At 45.8% G+C, this 13207-nt stretch overlaps 1 protein-coding gene across 5 annotated transcripts in view; it reads right to left on the bottom strand.

Annotated features, from left to right (window-relative positions):
• GRAMD2B (GRAM domain containing 2B) overlaps positions 1–13207 on the bottom strand; it is a 259861-nt gene that overhangs the window by 45776 nt on the left and 200878 nt on the right. The gene's annotated exons all lie outside the window — the stretch shown is intronic.

The raw sequence follows: 13207 nt of genomic DNA, 5'->3' as shown, positions 1-13207 counted from the left end.
TTCTTTTGTGGCAAACAGGTCTACCTCTGGTTGTCCCCACCTTTCTACGATAAGGTCGAAGATGGTGCCGTTCAGGGACCACTCTCCCTGCCTTAATGTGTTGCGACTTAAGAAATCCGCTGTAGTGTTTTCTGCCCCCTTTATGTGTAGAGCCGTCAACGAGAGAAGATGTTGCTCTGCTAGATGAAACAGACGATCTGCTACACACATCAGGGATCTGGAACGAGTCCCGCCTTGGTGATTTATGTATGCCACGGTGACTCGATTGTCCGAGAATACTCGCACGTGGTGGCCCTGTAGACAGACAAGGAGTGTTTTAACCGCCTGCTCCACAGCCGTCAACTCCTTTAGATTGGAAGACATCTCTATCTGATTACAATCCCACAGCCCCTGGACCAATGTATCCCCCATGTGAGCCCCCCACCCAGAAGGGCTAGCGTCCGAGGTGACCACGCGAGTTATATTATATTCCCAGGGGACCCCTGTGGACAGATTCTCTTGGTCCAACCACCAACCGAGGGATACAATAGCGTCTTGGGATAGGGTCAGCAGACTTTCTAGACACCCCCCCAACCTTTTTTGATGCAACAGCACCTCGCCCTGAAGTATCCTCGTATGATACTGAGCCCATCGGACTGCTGGAATACAGGACGAGAGAGAGCCTAGCAGAGACATGGCTTTTCGTAGGGACATGGTGGGGTTTTTAGAGGTATTCAGCACTTGAAGGTGCAGGCGATCAATTTTTTCTTGAGGCAAACGGCATTCCTGAACCTGGGAATCCAGGGTCAGGCCCAAAAATCGCTGCACCGTCATGGGCTGTAACCGTGATTTTTTAATGTTTAGCATCCACCCCAGATGCTCTAGAGCCGACATCACTTTATGTAACTGTTCCAGACAGTGATCCGCCGTTTTACCTACGATAAGGAGATCGTCCAGGTAGGGGATTATTAGAATGTTGGACTCATGCAGGTGCGCCATAACTTCCGCCATTACTTTGGTAAATACCCGAGGGGCGACCGAAATCCCAAAGGGAAGGGCCCTATACTGGAAGTGTTTTACTACCCCATCCAACCGTACCGCCACCCTCAGGTATCGTTGGTGACCTGCATAAATAGGGATATGGTAATAGGCGTCCTTCAAATCCAATACTACCATAAAGCAGTTTTTAAACAGCAGTTTTATTGCGGTGTTTATAGTTTCCATTTTAAATGGTTGCACGGTCAGAAATTTATTCAGTGCTCTAAGGTTAATGATTGTTCTGAAGGAGCCGTCTGGTTTACTTATCAGGAATAGAGGAGAGTAGAATCCACTACCCTGTTCTCCTTCCGGAACCTCAGATAGGACATTTTTATTGAGCAGATCGTGAACTTCCGCTTCCAGGGCTGCCTGTTCTGCTGGAGAGGATCTGAGAGGGGTGATTCTGAAGAAGTTCTGAGGGATAGAGGAGAATTCTAGCCGCAGACCCGTAGCTACCAACCCCAAAATCCAATCACTGCTGGAGATCTTGGACCAGGCCGGGTAGAAGGCAGATAGTCTACCTCCCACCGGGGCGACTAGTCATTGGGGTGGTTTTTTGATTTCACGGGGTGGCTCCTGACGTGCTCCACCAAACATGAACCCCGTACCTCTCTTCTTTTTTTCGTCCCATCTGCTCTGATCTCTGGCCGGTCTCTTCCGAAAGAATCTTTTCCCTGCGAAGGGGCGCCTGTAAGAGGTAGTTGGAAGATTAGGAAACTTCTTCTTTTCATCTCCGGCTTTCTCTAGTAGCTCATCTAGGACTGGCCCAAACAGGTATTCCCCTTCGCATGGGATAGAGCACAGACGGGATCTGGATTGAAAGTCACCCGGCCAACATTTCAGCCATAGGGCCCTCCGCGCTGCGTTCGATAATCCTGCCGCTCTAGCCGCCATTCTTGCTGAATCCGCAGAAGCGTCTGCGAGAAAGGCAGCGGCATTTTGGATTGTTGGCAGGAATTTCAGCATGGAATCTCTGGAAACACCTTCTTCTAATTTAGACCCTAGCTGATCCAGCCAGACCATCATCGATCTGGCTGCGCATGTCGCAGCCACAGCAGGTCTCAAGGCACCAGCCGACATTTCCCAAGTCCCTTTCAGGAACGAGTCCGCCTTTTTATCCAGAGGATCTTTTAGGGAAGCCATGTCATCAAAGGGGATAGATGATTTCTTAGATGCCTTAGACACTGCTGCGTCTAATTTTGGCGCCTTATCCCAGGTGTTCACCATGGGGTCCTCAAAGGGGTACCTTCGTTTAAAGGCCGGTGGAAAAGAGCCTTTTTTCTCCGGCTTCTTCCATTCTCGTTTAATGAGGTTCTGCACCTTGTCGTTAAGCGGAAAAGACCTTCGTTTTTTAGGGTCTAGACCGCCAAACATTAGGTCCTGTGTTGAACGCTCTGGCCTTTCGTCCGCCACCCCCATAGTGGATCTAACTGATCTAATTAGTTTGTCCATTTGGTCCAACGGGAAACAGAAACGATTAGACTCTTCTTCTGAAGAGGACGCTGAGGAGACAGAGGCGTCTGAATCAATCTCCCTACTTGGGCCAGCGGACGAATCTGAATTTGAGGCGCTAGGCTCCCTTCTTCTCTTGGAAGGCTCTGCCCGGGATAGGGATTTCAGGGAATCCTTCACCTCCTTCCTGATAATCTCCCTAAGATTTGAAGTGAAATCGGGAGACTCCTCCGCCACCTATGGGAGCGGAGAAAAGGCTATGTCACTTATCCAGTGCTACCGCTATATAGTATCCTATTTAACTATTTCCTACCGTCTGCCGCACACACGACTGACAAAGTCTTTTAGGGTAGGCGTCTGGCAAAGGGCAAGCGCATAGCGCGCACTCCTTGTTTTTTGATTTACCAGCGCTTTTTTTCCCCTACGGAAATAAACATAGGAAAAGACTGCATCAGGGTACATTCACGAAGATCTCTTACCCAGGCAGTAGCGGTAGGTACCGGTTCACTGGGGGGTCGGTCCAGATCCTTCTGTCTTGATCTGCGACTGGCCTGATTGCTGCGTCCGCGGGTCTTCTGCTGGGGGTTTGCAAGGGTCTCTGAGGATCTGTCCTGCTCCTGCTCCAGCAGACCAACGGCAGCTTCTGGCACCTCCATAGCTGCAGATGGCCATAAGCAGCTCTGCAGCAATCTTGATTAGCTATATATAGCCTTCCCCCGCCGGAACATGTGCAGGTGCATATGGTCAGTAATTACTCTCCCCCCTGCACCTGACCCTGCTCCATCCTCCCCCGCCCCTGAGCGCTCCCCCCCCTCCGCTCCCATCACAAGCAGGACGCGGTGCTTTCAGCTGAAGCCGGCCGGCGTCCGACTTCCGGTCCCGGCTCCGCCCCCTCGCCGCATCACTTCCGGAACCGGCTAGAGCGGTGAGCGACGCTCCTGGAAGCCGGGGACGGCGTCGCCGGATCCTCCAGCCGCACGCCGCCATACCGACGCCCACGTGGCCCCAGCAGTGCGGCGATCGCGGCGGAAGCCGGCACCCGAATCCGCCCCGATCCCAGAGGAGTGCGGAGGGCGTTGCCGGAGCCTGCGCCGCCCGGATGGGACCCGAGGTAGGGAGTCAGGGCACGAGAGCGAACGGAGCCCGGGGGGAAGGGGGGGGAACATACTCACCTTCTGACCGCAGAGACAGCCTCCTCTGGACGCCGCTCGCCTCTGCACCGCTCACTGACGTGGAGCCCTACCCGGGCCCACCGTGGCGCTTCCAGGGACCCGCACTGCCCGAGGTAGGAGACCCCCTCGCTACCTGGGTCGGACAGCCGGCCTGGGTGCTTGATAGGAGAAACTGAAGAAAATCTGTAGGGAATCCTGTCCTCCAGGAACAGGAAACCAACTGATGCGTGGGGAGAGGTGCCGCCCTTATATATCTGTAGGTTTCCTGTTCCTGAAGGGCGGATCCCCTCTCTCCGTAGTGCTGTCATGGACGACCGAATAAAGAAGCCTTAAACGGTCTTCTTCAGACATCTTATGTTAGGCAGTGTCAGATGGACCTATAACATTTTAGATAGTAGGACTACTCCTGACAAAACCGAAGGAATCAGTTGACTAATGATTACCGTATAATAATAATTTTATTTATATAGCGCCAACATATTCCGCAGCGCTTTACAAATTATAGAGGGGATTTGTACAGATAATAGACATTACAGCGTAACAAAATAACAGTTCAAAATAGATACCAAGAGGAATGAGGGCCCTGCTCGCAAGCTTACAAACTATAGGAAAAAGGGAGACACGAGAGGTGGATGGTAACAATTGCTTTCATTGTTCGGACCAGCCATAGCGTAAGGCTTGGGTGTTCATGTAAAGCTGCATGAACCAGTTATCAGCCTAAGTATGTAACAGTACAGACACAAAGGGCTATTAACTGAATGAAGTGTATGAGAACATGATGTGAGGAACCTGATTATGTTTTTGGTTTTTTTTGTTTGTTTTTTTTTGGAATGTGCCACTACAGGGATAGTTAAGGTACTGTCACACTAGACGATATCGCTAGCGATCCGTGACGTTGCAGCGTCCTCGCTAGCGATATCGTCCAGTGTGACAGGCAGCAGCGATCAGGCCCCTGCTGGGAGATCGCTGGTCGGGGAAGAAAGTCCAGAACTTTATTTCGTCGCTGGACTCCCCGTAGACATCGCTGAATCGGCGTGTGTGACACCGATTCAGCGATGTCTTCACTGGTAACCAGGGTAAACATCGGGTAACTAAGCGCAGGGCCGCGCTTAGTAACCCGATGTTTACCCTGGTTACCAGCGTAAAAAAACAAACAGTACATACTTACATTCAGCTGTCTGTCCCTTGCCGTCTGGTTCCTGCACTGACTGCTGGCCGTAAAGTGAAAGCAGAGCACAGCCACAGCGGTGAGTCACCGCTGTGTGACTCACCGCTGTGCTGTGCTTTCACTTTCACTTTACGGCCAGCAGTCAGTGCAGGAACCAGACGGCAAGGGACAGACAGCTGAATGTAAGTATGTACTGTTTGTTTTTTTACGCTGGTAACCAGGGTAAACATCGGGTTACTAAGCGCGGCCCTGCGCTTAGTTACCCGATGTTTACCCTGGTTACCGGGGACCTCGGGATCGTTGGTCGCTGGAGAGCTGTCTGTGTGACAGCTCTCCAGCGACCAAACAGCGACGCTGCAGCGATCCGGATCGTTGTCGGTATCGCTGCAGCGTCGCTAAGTGTGACGGTACCTTTAGGTTAATGCATTGAGGCGGTAGGCCAGTTTGAACAAATGCGTTTTTAGGCCAGACTTAAAACTGTGGGGATTGGGGATTAATCGTATTAACCTGGGTAGAGCATTCCAAAGAATTGGCGAAAGACGTGAAAAGTCTTGGGGACGGGAGTGGGAGGTTCTGATTATTGACGGTGCTAACTTCAGGTCATTAGCAGAACGGAGAGCACAGGTAGGGTGGTAGACTGAGACCAGGGAAGAGATGTGGGGTGGTGATGAGCCATGGAGTGCTTTGTGGATGAGGGTAATAGTTTTATACTGGATTCTGGAATGGATGGGTAACCCATGTAATGACTGGCACAAAGTAGAGGCATCGGTGTAACGGTTGGTGAGGAATATAATCCTGGCAACAGCACTCAGGACAGATTGGAGCGGGGAGAGTTTGGCAAGAGGGAGGCCGATTAGTAGAGAGTTACAATAGTCAAGACGAGAATGAATGAGTGAAACAGTAAGAGTTTTTGCAGTGTCGAAAGTAAGAAAAGGGCGAATTCTAGAAATGTTTTTGAGATGCAGATAAGAGCAAGCCAATGATCGGATGTACCGTATAGAAAGAAAACACGTGGAGAATTGTTGGTCAAGGTGTTTTTTTTGTTTGTTTTTATGAGGATGGTGTACGGCACGTCGAAACACGTAGGCCATAAACTGCTGAATCTTTTAATGTGAATCTGAATTGCCTTCATTCACCAGCAGCACAGATTCTCCACATTTTTTTCCTTCTTCACTATCTCACTTGGTCTCTGGAATCTGTGGACCGTCTGCAGCTGGGTCACATGCTTTTCTAATATTGTGTGATCACATCTTAATCAGGTAAGTATTGAATTTAAACTAGATAAAATACTATTGTGCTTCCAATTGCTTTCTTAGCATATGACGAATGAATTACAGGGTTTTAAAAAGGGTTGTGTCAAGTAGTTTGAAAAGGAGCATACTGCTACTTTGGGTCCTGGCTTCTTTCTTACCGTGAAGTGGTGTGCTCCCAATTGACAAGTTTGAACCAGCAGCAATACTTAGCAGCTAGTTTGAAATGTGCGCTTTCTGATGCTGGTAACGATAGAAGGAGCACAGGGGCACTTCAGCAGCACTGAAGTCGGCCAAATCTGTTTTGCAAGAGATTGTAAGCACTGAGCTTCTTGACTAGGAGACCAATCAACTTTGAGGGTATGTGCATACATTCAAGTAATTGGCAGCATTTTGGACGCAGGACATGTCCGCTGCATCCAAAGCGCTGTTGGCTACTGAACGCAAGTGATTCTGCATGTGTTCACAGAACTGTGTGGATTCACCTAGTCAAATAAATTTCGCCCTTACAATGTATCTCACAGAGATAAATAGACATGCTGCGGTCTGGAAAGACGTGCCGCATGTCTGTCTCCGCGGACATCTCTGGACTCCGTGGAGATGGGATTTCTTGAAATCCCATCCACTATGTTGTAACATTTAGACACTGCACAAGTATGCAGCGTCCAACTCGCAGCGTTTACCGATAATGTACACATACCCTGAAATGAGAAGTAAAGAGTTAAAAATCCCTCCGTAGTTGCTTGTTTTTACAAGCATTTTGCAATGTTACTTATTAAAAGACAAGACAACCGCTCTGAGGCTGGAAACATTTTTTTTTTATATCGTTTTCTGTTTTGATTTTAAATAAACTCAGAAGGCAGGAGATTTGCAAGTAATTTTCAATATTTCTCATTCCTTCTCTATGTATTCTTGGCTCAAAAACGGCACCAAAATGACAATGCGATTTCAGCGTGTCAGTAAAGTGCAGGATGTTATTTACATCAGCATGAACATGCTGTCCTTAAACAAATGAGATTAATGACAACATCATGAATATACACAAATGGAATGTCAGAGAGGTAAAGAAGTTGTCTGTAGACAAAAATAGCAGCCATAGTTTGTTACATTATTCATATACGGTTATCATAATCCAGCTATAAAATTACCAAAATGTAGCTGTTGAGGTCTGTATTTTCCTGAGGAAGTCACTGTAACTTCGAAAAGCGTAGAACAAGAATAAAAACCACAACTTATTAAATTCTTATCTAGGACTGATGTCTTTCAACTACTCAGCAGAGCGGAGGATCTTCAGAAAAATGCCATGAAAGCGGGTTAAGGTAAACACTAATGTCACTGTGCAGGGAATCTCATCTGAGAAAAGGCACTACTTAAAACTGCTTACAAATAAATAGTACAAGTAGCATGCAAAGCTGGTTTTAGGATTTGTATTATTTAAAGACTAAATTAGTAATCTTGCAATTCAGGGGATTATTCTACACTCATACTTCCTGTCCTTTCAGAAAGTGATTTCAGTAGGCTCATCAATAGATGGCAGGATTACAATGACATAAGCAGAATCACCAATCACAATAGATGATGTAACGACCTATGCCCAGGCTCCTAAGACGTTTCCATACAAAAGAGACTGGCTCAGCGCCTATCTTTCCTATTGAAACATTTAACATTGTGATGGGAGGGTGAGTAGGGTCAGCTGTGATGTCAGCTACTGGGATTCCCAAATTCTGAATTATCAGCTGTGAATAGAAGTGATCATGTCTTTATAATCCTGCCTCTGCGGATAAGGAGTCTGCTGAAATCACTTCAGAGGACAGGATGTATGAATCTAGAGTAGCCTCAGTGACCAGTGTGAAGAGTGCAACATTACAATTTCAGCTTTTAATACAGAGCATAATATGGAAAAATTACATTAACCCCTTAAGCCCCGAGGGTGGTTTGCACGTTAATGACCGGGCCAATTTTTACAATTCTGACCACTGTCCCTTTATGAGGTTATAACTCTGGAACGCTTCAACGGATCTTGGCGATTCTGACATTGTTTTCTCGTGACATATTGTACTTCATTTTAGTAGTAACATTTATTCGATATAACTTGCGTTTATTTGTGAAAAAAACGGAAATTTGGCGAAAATTTTGAAAATTTCGCAATTTTCCAACTTTAAATTTTTATGCCCTTAAATCACAGAGATATGTCACGCAAAATACTTAATAAGTAACATTTCCCACATGTCTCCTTTACATCAGCACAATTTTGGAACCAAAATTTTTTTTTGTTAGGGAGTTATAAGGGTTCAAAGTTGACCAGCAATTTCTCATTTTTACAACACCATTTTTTTTTAGGGACCACATCTCATTTGATGTCATTTTGAGGGGTCTATATGATAGAAAATGCCCAAGTGTGACACCATTCTAAAAACTGCACCCCTCAAGGTGCTCAAAACCACATTCAAGAAGTTTATTAACCCTTCAGGGGTTTCACAGGAATTTTTGGAATGTTTAAATAAAAATGAATATTTAACTTTTTTTCACACAAAATTTATTTCAGCTCCAATTTGTTTTATTTTACCAAGGGTAACAGGATAAAATGGATGCCAAACATTGTTGTACAATCTGTACTGAGTACGCTGATACCCCATATGTGGGGGTAAACCACTGTTTGGGCGCATGGCAGAGCTCGGAAGGGAAGGAGCGCCATTTGACTTTTAAATGCAAAATTGACAGGAATTGAGATGGGACACCATGTTGCGTTTGGAGAGCCACTGATGTGCCTAAACATTGAAACCCCCCACAAGTGACACCATTTTGGAAAGTAGACACCCTAAGGAACTTATCTAGATGTGTGGTGACCACTTTGACGCACCAATTGCTTCACAGAAGTTTATAATGCAGAGCCGTAAAAATAAAAAATCATATTTTTTCACAAAAATGATCTTTTCGCCCCCAATTTTTTATTTTCCCAAGAGTAAGAGAAGAAATTGAACCTCAAAAATTGTTGGCCAATTTGTCCTGAGTACGCTGATACCCCGTATATGGGTGTAAACCATTGTTTGGGCGTATGGCAGAGCTCGGAAGGGAAGGAGCGCCATTTTACTTTTCAATGCAAAATTGACTGGAATTGAGATGGGATGCCATGTTGCGTTTGGAGAGCCCCTGATGTGCCTAAACATTGAAATCCCCACAAGTGACACCATTTTGGAAAGTAGACCCCTTAAGGAACTTATCTAGAGGTGTGGTGAGCACTTTGACCCAACAAGTGCTTCACAGAAGTTTATAATGCAGAGCCGTAAAAATAAAAAATCATATTTTTTCACAAAAATAATCTTTTCGCCACCAATTTTTTATTTTCCCAAGGGTAAGAGAAGAAATTAGACCACAAAGGTTGTTGTGCAATTTGTCCTGAGTGCGACGATACCCCATATGTGGGGGTAAACCACTTTTTGGGTGCATAGCAGAGCTCGGAAGGGAAGGAGCGCCATTTGACTTTTCAATGCAAAATTGACTGGAATTAAGATGGGACGCCATGTTGGTTTGGAGAGCCCCTGATGTGCCTAAACATTAAAAACCCCCACAAGTGACACCATTTTGGAAACTAGACCCTCTAAGGAACTTATCTAGATGTGTTTTGAGAGCTTTGAACCCCCAAGTGTTTCACTACAGTTTATAACGCAGAGCCGTTAAAATAAATTTTTTTTTCGCAAAAATTTTTTAGCCCCCAGTTTTGTATTTTCACAAGGGTAACATAATAAATTGGACCCCAAAAGTTGTTGTCCAATTTGTCCTGAGTACGCTGATACCCCATATGTGGGGGGGAACCACTGTTTGGGCGCATGGCAGAGCTCGGAAGGGAAGGAGCGCCATTTGGAATGCAGACTTAGATGGATTGGTCTGCAGGAGTCACGTTGCATTTGCAGAGCCCCTGATGTACCCAAACAGTACAAACCCCCCACAAGTGACCCCATATTAGAAACTAGACCTCCCATGGAACTTATCTAGATGTGTTGTGAGAACTTTGAACCCCTAAGTGTTTCACTACAGTTTATAACGCAGACCCGTGAAAATAAAAATTCTTTTTTTTTTCACAAAAATGATTTTTTAGCCCCCAGCTTTGTATTTTTACAAGGGTAACAGAATAAATTGGACCCCAAAAGTTGTTGTTCAATTTGTCCTGAGTACGCTGATACCCCATATGTGGGGGGGAACCACTGTTTGGGCTCATGGCAGAGCTCGGAAGGGAAGGAGCGCCATTTGGAATGCAGACTTAGATGGATTGGTCTGCAGGCGTCACGTTGCATTTGCAGAGCCCCTGATGTACCCAAACAGTAGAAACCACCCACAAGTGACCCCATATTGGAAACTAGACCTCCCATGGAACTTATCTAGATGTGTTGTGAAAACTTTGAACCCCCAAGTGTTTCACTACAGTTTACAACGCAGAGCCGTGAAAATAAAAATCCTTTTTTTTCCCACAAAAATGATTTTTAGCCCCCCAAATTTTTATTTTCCCAAGGATAACAAGAGAACTTGGACCCAAAAAGTTGTTGTCCAATTTGTCTCGAGTACGCTGATACCCCATATGTTGGGGTAAACCCCTGTTTGGGCGCACGGGAGAGCACTGTTTTACTTTTTCAATGCAGAATTGGCTGGAATTGAGATCGGACGCCATGTCGCGTTTGGAGAGCCCCTGATGTGTCTAAACAGTGGAAACCCCCCAATTATAAATGAAACCCTAATCCAAACGCACCACTAACCCTAATCCCAACTGTAACCCTAACCACACACCTAACCCAGACACACCCCTAATTCTAATCCCAACCCTAATCCCAACCGTAAATTTAATCCAAACCCTAACCCTAGCCCCAACCCTAACCCTAACCCTAACCGGAAAATGGAAATAAATACATTTTTTTTAATTTTATTATTTTTCCCTAAGGCTAGGTTCACATTGCGTTAGGGAAATCCGTTTAGCACTAGCGGATTGCGCTAACACAATGTCTTTTTAGGTGTCGTGTTTAGTGGTCGCGTTAACGCCCCCGCTCTGGAAGATTGGGGATCGGACCTCGGGCGCGCCGCGGACGCTGCAAGCAGCGTCTGAGGCGCGCCACAAAAGAATGGCACCTTGCTAGCGCGAGCCGAAAATGGCACGCTCTAGCGATGCGCTACACCTGAAAATCACATTGCTGTCAATGGTTGTGCTAACGGACCCGTTGCACGGCGTTAATTGTGACATTTTCGCCGTGCAACGCTGTCCGTTAGCGTTAACCCATTAACGCAATGTGAACCTAGCCTAACTAAGGGGGTGATGAAGGGGGGTTTGATTTACTTTTATAGCGAGTTTTTTAGCGGATTTTTATGATTGGCAGCCGTCACACACTAAAAGACGCTTTTTATAGCAAAAAAGTTTTTGCGTCTCCACATTTTGAGACCTATAATTTTTCCATATTTTGGTCCACAGAGTCATGTGAGGTCTTGTTTTTTGCGGGACGAGTTGACGTTTTTATCGGTTACATTTTCGGACACATGACAGTTTTTGATCGCTTTTTATTCCGATTTTTTTGTGAGGCAGAATGACCAAAAACCAGCTATTCATGAATTTCTTTTGGGGGAGGCGTTTATACCGTTCCGCGTTTGGTAAAATTGATGAAGCAGTTTTATTCTTCGGGTCAGTACGATTACAGCGACACCTCATTTATATCATTTTTTTTATGTTTTGGCGCTTTTATACGATAAAAGCTATTTTATAGAAAAAATAATTATTTTGGCATCGCTTTATTCAGAGGACTATAACTTTTTTATTTTTTTGGTTATGATGCTATATGGCGGCTCGTTTTTTGCGGGACAAGATGACGTTTTCAGAGGTAACATGGTTATTTATATCCGTCTTTTTGATCGCGTGTTATTCCACTCTTTGTTCAGCGTTATGATAATAAAGCGTTGTTTTTTGGCTGGTTTTTTTTTTTTTTTTCTTACGGTGTTCACTGAAGGGGTTAACTAGTGGGCCAGTTTTATAGGTCGGGTCGTTACGGACGCGGCGATACTAAATATGTGTACTTTTATTGTTTTTTTGTTTTTTTTTTATGTAAAGAAATGTATTTATGGGAATAATATTTTTTTTTTCTGCTTTATTTAGGAATTTTTTTTTTATTTTTTTTTTTACAAGTGTGGAAATTTTTTTTTTTACTTTTTCACTTTGTCCCAGGGGGGGACATCACAGATCACCGATCTGACAGTGTGCACAGCACTCTATCAGATCGGTGATCTGACATACAGCCGGGCAGGATTAGAGCTGCAGCTGCAGCCTGATCCTGACCCGGAAGTGCTCCCTGCAGGACCCGGATGCAGCCCGGCGGCCATTTTGGATCCGGGGACTGCAGGGAGAAGACGCTCGGTACACGGTGAGCACATCACCGTGTACCGATCGTCTCAGGGAAGCCCGCAGGGAGCCCCCTCCCTGCGCGATGCTTCCCTGCACCGCCGGCACACCGCGATCATCTTTGATCACGGTGTGCCGGGGGTTAATGTGCCGGGAGCGGTCCGTGACCGCTCCTGGCACATAGTGCCGGATGTCAGCTGCGATAGGCAGCTGACACCCAGCCGCGATCGGCCGCGCTCCCCCCGTGAGCGCGGCCGATCGCATATGACGTACTATCCCGTCCATGGGAATTAAGTCCCAGGTCACCTGGACGGGATAGTACGTCATATGGGATTAAGGGGTTAAATAACTTATATAACAGTCTTGATTTTAACAGGTGATTTTCTGATGACATTTCCTTTACAATAATTTACATTAGTTCTAATTTATAAATGCAATAACTTACAAATGTCGTATGAGAGAACATTGGATTTCACATATGGAAATCAATTACTGCATCCTTATCAATTTGTGGTTAGATCCTTATCTCCCACAAAGACCAATTTTCTTTGGCCCCATACACATGAGAACGTCGTCCGAACCAGTCTATGGCCGGCGTCACACTAGCGAGTTTTACGGACGTATGAGCCCATTAAATACATCCGTAAAACACGCATTCCACACGGCCCAATTATTCTCTATGCCCCAGCTCCTATCTGCCGTATTTTACTGATCCGTATTATACGGCTTTCTACGGCCGTAGAAAATCGCAGCATGCTGCGTTTGTCACCGTATTGCG

This window comes from Ranitomeya imitator, chromosome 1, assembly GCF_032444005.1.
Source record: "Ranitomeya imitator isolate aRanImi1 chromosome 1, aRanImi1.pri, whole genome shotgun sequence".
NCBI classification, from domain to species: domain Eukaryota; kingdom Metazoa; phylum Chordata; class Amphibia; order Anura; family Dendrobatidae; genus Ranitomeya; species Ranitomeya imitator.
Note: the sequence above shows the minus strand (reverse complement) of the source record. Positions and strands in the feature narration are given on the sequence as shown.